The sequence below is a fragment of the Hylobates moloch genome, unplaced genomic scaffold (genome assembly GCF_009828535.3).
Source record: "Hylobates moloch isolate HMO894 unplaced genomic scaffold, HMol_V3 SCAFFOLD_7, whole genome shotgun sequence".
NCBI classification, from domain to species: Eukaryota; Metazoa; Chordata; class Mammalia; order Primates; family Hylobatidae; genus Hylobates; species Hylobates moloch.
The window spans coordinates 29,459,483-29,465,482 of record NW_026652282.1 but is presented as its reverse complement, the minus strand read 5'-3'; the positions used below and the strand labels follow the sequence as shown (position 1 = coordinate 29,465,482).

The 6,000-nt window shown below is 34.2% G+C and overlaps 1 protein-coding gene across 1 annotated transcript in view; it reads left to right on the top strand.

Annotated features, from left to right (window-relative positions):
- The window catches only part of DMD (dystrophin), a 2,251,240-nt gene that overhangs the window by 552,839 nt on the left and 1,692,401 nt on the right, over positions 1-6,000 (top strand). The gene's annotated exons all lie outside the window — the stretch shown is intronic.

The window sequence follows — 6,000 nt, the reverse complement described above, 5'->3', positions numbered from 1 at the left end:
GTATATATACGTGTGTATATATACCATATACACGTATGGTATATATACGTGTGTATATATACCATATACACGTATATATACACGTATGGTATATATACGTATACCACATATACATATATATACCATATATACGTGTATATGGTATATATATACACACCATATATATATATGTATGTATGTATATATATATATAATTTTTGTGGGTACATAGGGGTGTGTGTGTATATATATGTGTGTATATATACGTATATGTGGTATATGTATATGTGTATATAATTTTTGTGGGTACATAGGGGTGTGTGTGTATATATGATATACATGTGTATATGTATATATGTGTGTGTATATATATATATATATGGTATGTGAGATGTTTTGATACAGGCATACAATATGGAGTAAACACGTCATGAGAATAGCATATCACCTCAACCATTTATCCTTTGAGTTATAAACCAATTATACTCTTTAAGTTATTTTCAAATGCACAATTATTGACTATATTCATCCTATTGTGGTATCAAACCAGAGATTGTTTGAATTTGCGGATACAGAACCCACAGATATGGAGGGCCCACTGCATATCACTAAATCATTCATACCTCTCCACCTGTACAACCACCACCATAGTTCTAGTCATTCTCATCTTTTTCTGTTACTGCAGGAAGAACTTGACAGTGACTAGCCCTACTTTCCTTCTGGTTTTAACTTAATTCCCTTTTACATACAATCATCTAACATGATATTTGCAGAGTTTAAGGCCTTAGCACTTGCTGTTCCAACTCCCTTGGATGTTGTTCTTCCACTCTGCACTTCACAGCTGAGCCCCAGAAAGATTATGCCCTTTGTTGATTTAACCCTTGTCAGAATAGCATGTGTCTCTGTTACTACATACATATTCAAACTATTCTTTTTTGTTTTGTTTTGTGCTTATGTTTATCACATACTATACACACCAAGTCTGTAGGCTGTTTTTTTTTGATATTCTAGTGATTTTTAATGATAATATTTAATACATATATGAGAAAAGAACCTTTTTAATGTTAAGGGAGAGCATGATCTGTGAAATTATCTGTCTTGAATTTATCTTTGGAAATGAACATTTTTCATAATTTTCATTAGATTATATTCAAAATTGGTTTTTATTCTAAAAAACTACCATGTTACTATTTCATATTTAAATGCAACTAGGATTAGACAAGCAACAATAATAATTTTTTTCTTACCTGGGAGCCTACATGAATACTGAGTGTATTAAGATATCAGTTGATATCTCTTGCTATCTTAGTTTGAGGAGAATACCATATATTTGGGGAAAAGAGAGAAAGTGGAGTGAACATGTAATTTATGTCTCTCAAGGGTGACTCAAATGTTCTTTATCCATATCTTAAAATCTTTAGTGAGTATTCTTCCTTATATTTAATCTAGTTTTGTCTCTGAGATAGGTAAAGTAAGCTACTTTGCCTTATGCGGATGTATATGTGTGCATGTACTCATGTGCCCATCTTATCAATACATGGAGAGATGGAATAAGATGAATATAGTAGGTATGGAGCAGAAATTTGGTTGCAGGAGAGAGGCTGACATATTCATGAGCATCAGCAAGGGAAGAGGGATTACTGGAGTAAATAGAGGCAAGGGAGAATTTATTCACTTAATTAGATAGTACTTATTCAGAATCTACTATGTTCCTGGTATACTGAGTTATATATGAGAATGCAAGAAAGTGACATCACTAGTTTAAAGGTACAATGTCTTCTGTTTTTCAGATCTGTTGAGTTGATTTTTTTATTCAATACTGTGTAGTACACTATTAACGGAGTAAACAGTGTGAGTCCTTCTCGTGTTTCACTTTGATTGTAGCAGTGATATTTAATCCAATGTAAAATTCCTAACCCTCAAAAAATTCTCACTTAATGCTCCAGTGGCATTTGTTCCCACCATAGTGCTGCTGGCATATCACAGTGCTGTAGGTAGTTGTAGACTTGTTCACTTCTGTTACTGGCGGTGACTTCCTCATGTGCTGGGACCTTTATTATTTACAGCTGAATTCCCAGAGCATAAAAGAATGCCTTTTTTTTTTTTTTTTTTTTTTTTTTTTTTTTTGGCTACGGAGTCTTGCTTTGTGGTCCAGGCTGGAGTGCTGTGGCGCGATCTTGGCTCACTGCAAGCTCCGCCTCCCAGGTTCACTCCATTCTCCTGCCTCAGCATCTCAAGTAGCTGGGACTACAGGCGCTTGCCATCATGCCCGGCTAAGTTTTTGTACTTTTAGTAGAGATGGGATTTCACTGTGTTAGCCAGGATGGTCTCGATCTCCTGACCTCATGATCAGCCTGCCTCGGCCTCCAAAAGTGCGAGTACCTGTTTTTTTAATGTATAACAAATGTTTGTTGAAGACACGGCTTTTACATTAGCATATTACATGAAAGTGTGAGGGTCATTAATATGTGTGAAGACCAGTTAGGATTTTAAAGTTCTGATCAGGTAAGTTATCAAGCTGATAGATTAAATTAACTGATTAATTCGAGGAATTGATAACAAGCAACAAAACAGTCAATATCCAAGTATTGAAGTTGTTTTATTGATTTTACTTTTACTGATTTTAAAATTAAAGAGGTTTTACCTAATATTTTCCTTCATCTTACTGGTTACTTTGTTGTCTATTTAAGCTGGAGAAAGGCCTTTCTGATTATCTTTATTTAAATAAAGTAACAGTGGTGAAGGTAATTTTAAAAAATACTAACTATGCTAAAACATAGACCTGTGGTTTGATATACAAGAAGCTGCAGAAGGTTCTCAGAAATATGTAAAACAATTTATTCCCAAGATCATTGATAATTATATGCATTCTTACAGAATAAGCTGTTACAAAATTTCAAACTTTATTTAAAACTTAATAGCACATCTCATAAAATGAACTAAATAGTTCTGTTGGGCATGAGAATACTGGCTTCTAGTTGAGAATTCCATGTATGGTACAAAAGTTGTAGAGAGATAGATTGTGTAATTGCTACATTCATCATATAATTTTAGAAAAATCCTCTTGGTAATTTATATGGTAAAAATTGACTGTTACAATTAGAAGCAGAAGACATATTTTGTCTCAATGGATTTTATTGAGTATGCTAAAGCAATACACACTACATTTTGGGTAAGTGTGTGTACTATGAGGGGAGAACTATATGGATGCACAGATCATGATTTATATGTAAAATTTATATCAGGCTTGTAAGGGAGACGATACATGACAAGTTAAAATATAAAGCGACCACATAATTAAACTATAATTTAAATTGGGATTGTTATAATTTAAATATTTTCCTAATAATTTCTTGAATAGTAATCTATAAAATCTATTTTTTAAATTTTTTATTATGCTTTAAGTTTTAGGGTACATGTGCACGACGTGCAGGTTTGTTACATATGTATACATGTGCCATGTTGGTGTGCTGCACCCATTAACTCATCATTTAACATTAGGTATATCTCCTAATGCTTTCCCTCGCCCCTCCTCCCTCCCCACAACAGGCCATATGCAGCCATAAAGGATGATGAGTTCATGTCCTTTGTAGGGACATGGTTGAAGCTAGAAACCATCATTCTCAGCAAACTATCGCAAGGACAAAAAAACCAAACACCATTTCTCACTTATAGGTGGGAATTGAACAATGAGAACACATGGACACAGGAAGGGGGAACATCTATAAAATGTAAAAATAATTTTGTTTGAAAAGATAACTTTAAAAATGTCTAAATGTAGTGCTAAAAATTACTTAAATATGTAGATGATTTATTAAACATTTAAAAAACCCCGTGAAAAACGGAATATGCAACAGAAGATTAATTGGCAGCTATCAAAAAATAGGAACAGAGAAAATGTGCTAGTATATTAATATAAATATTATGTGTCATTGTGTGTCCGATCAACATTGTTCTCAGTTCCCATCCAGTAAAGACTCTGTGTGTGTGGAGTAAAATCAATAATAAAAGGGATGAATAGGACGACTTTCATTTGAAACTAAATCTCTTGGAATTGTGTGAGCTACTGTGCCACCTATCAGTGGAATGATGAAATAATTCATATATCAACAGTTCGCTTAAATAATCAGCTTAATTTGTTCAAATTTACTACAGGTACCAGTTTACAAAAATAATTTGCGCCCAAGATATTTAATACTTCGTAATACCAGAATTAGAGTATATCGGAAACAAAGTGAAATCTGGATACTCATTATGATATGACTTTTTTGTTTAAACTTACATATTTAAACTCGTTTTTGGTAGTTGGATGATGGCTCCCCAAAGATATTCATGTCCAAATCCCTAGAACCTGTGAATATATTACATGACACAGGAGAATTAAGGTTGTTAATTAGCTGACCTTAAAATAGAGAGATGAACCTGGGTTACCTGAGTGTACACTATGCAGTCACCTGAATGCTTAAAAATGAAAGAGGCAGAAGAGGAGGGCTGAGTGATATAATTTGAGAAACACTATACCTACTGTTGTTCGATTTGAGGAATGGAGGAGGACCAGGGGTTAAGGAATATTGGAGGTCTATAAAAGCTAGAAAAAGGAAAGAAACATGATCTCTCCTAGAATTTCCAGAAAGGAACAAAGCCCTGCTGTTGCTTGAGTTTAGTCTAATGAGACTCATGTCAGACGTCTAACCTACTCAACTGTAAGATAAAACATTTGTCTTGTTTTAAGCCATTAAGTTTTTGGGAATATGTTACAAAAGTAATTGAATACTACTACACGGTCTGTAGTTTTTTTTCTGTTCAATTTCTTAGCTGGTCTCTTGTACTTGCCTGTTCAGCTTTGGGGCCTGACAAACTGCCCTCAATGGTAGAAGTCCAGCAGTGCTCATTTCTATAGGGTTTGGGACTTCAATCACAGAAGGCACCAAGGGAAAAACTTTTTCCCTCACCCTGGACCAAAATCCATATTTTTTTTTGCGAAGATCTGACATTTTAAAAGACGTTTGGCAGTAGAAATCCCTATTGTTTTCAGGGAATATTATCCTCTATACTTTTTACCTGGCAGAGTCATATGACAATTACATCAACACACAATAGTATGTCCCATGTATTCTGTATTATTTATTTTTAATAGCATCAACTGTCAAATCTGTGTTGAACCATATCAAGCCCAGGTCTCACCTACAGTGTCTTTTCCAGTAATATTCAGACGTGTATCAGTTTTTAAGAATTCTTGCTGGGATTGCTTCTCGTGTGGTTAAATGAATGTGCTCATGTGCATGTGTGTATAATTATGTGCATGCACACGTGGACGTGTGCACACTGCTGGCCATCCAAAATTGAGCAACGATATGCACAGGTCATAAGAATGTATACTTGTATACTTAAAAGGATTTCTAAAGTCTTTACACAGTAACTGTTCCCATCCTTATGATAGCTCTTTACTTAAGTATGCAAAACAGTTGGGCTGTTTCAAATGGTTATGGAAGCATCTGAAATTTCCTTGCAGAAGAATGTCTTTGTTTGAAATTTACATGTCTAAATACCAATTGGAAAGGTAAATATTTGCTCAGTAGAAAGGAGTAATCTGTTAAAAGTTTAAAAAATACCAATTTCTTTTGGAAAACTGCTTTGCTAAGTCCTGAATTCACAGGTCTTATTCTTGTTTATTCTAATCACCCCATCTGAAGGAAGCATAATTTTCCCCAATGACTGAAATAATAATAGTAAGAAGAATACATGGAAAATGATATTGAATTCTTACCATAAACAACCTTTAAATTTTCTCTTTGAGGTTAAGTTTTCTGAGATATTCCATACTTACTTAAAATGTGTTTTTACAAAATAACTGCTATTATTATTTAACAACACATTAAGTACTATCCTAGTTATTTCAAGTGCATCCTCCCGTTAATTTCCTAGCTTGGTAGGATTCCCACCCCCCCCGACCCCTGCCACCACCAGAAATCAAACTTAAAAACTAGGAACTTCCAGTCCAGTCTGTATCCCTAGATGGAA